Below are 989 nucleotides of genomic sequence, written 5' to 3' on the forward strand. Positions count from 1 at the left end.
GAATGGAAAAACAAAATTGTATGACTCTTATTATGTATAAAGTGTAAAATTTAGCGAAAGGGTAAGCATGAATCTTTTTTTTCTTCTCTCATGCTATTTTCTCAATGCTCGTACTATTCATGACAAGTGATAAGCGTTTATTATTATTATTTTTATTATTATTCTTATTATTATTATTATTATTATCTAGTTTAACTTTTAGTAAGCTCCCTTTTAAATCACAGTTAAATTATTAAATGTGAGAAACAAGAACTTGATAAAGTTTACTGTAAAATCATACAAAGTATGGACGAATTGTGTAAACCAAAGATTTTTTTAAATCCTACTTATATTAATTAATATTATAATAATCAATGCCGTGTTGTATATTTTCCTTGCCATTTTATTGAAACATTTTATTTTTTTATTTTGTTATTTTTTAAAGTACGTTTGTTTTCATTTAATGAAACCATCAAATGGTGTAAAAAAAAAAAAAAAAAGAAAGGAAGAATATTCGGGACGATATTTGTACAATATCTCGGGAAAATACGTACATATATATATTGGCGGAACCGGAAAGTAATGTCGTTTTATATTTTAATTAAAAATTGATCTATTTTTATCAGTCTGGTATTATAAATTTTACATACTAGGTGCAAAAAGGTTATTGATAACGAGAAATGATTATTTATTATTAATTTAATAATAAACATTTGTTTAAAAGTTATTCGTTTGAATTTGAGGTTAGAAAGTGATCTTACTTTTCGGTTCATTTAATATATATTAAGTTAATTATATTTTTGACAAAAATTTCCATGAGATATATGAATTATGATGCTCATCAAAATAATCTTTCTCTAAATAGAAAAAAAAAAAAGAAAACAAAACAAAATTTGTCTAAGATCTCAACTTGACTTGTTTGATATTTAAATATGTATGTAAGTACTCATGTCACGTTAGTTTTTACTGGCTGTGCTTTTTCATCATAACAAATACTTTGTGAAACGAAA

The sequence above is a fragment of the Polistes dominula genome, unplaced genomic scaffold (assembly GCF_049000335.1).
Source record: "Polistes dominula isolate Pdom_NZ unplaced genomic scaffold, Pdom_raw_medaka contig_84, whole genome shotgun sequence".
Lineage (NCBI taxonomy): Eukaryota > Metazoa > Arthropoda > Insecta > Hymenoptera > Vespidae > Polistes > Polistes dominula.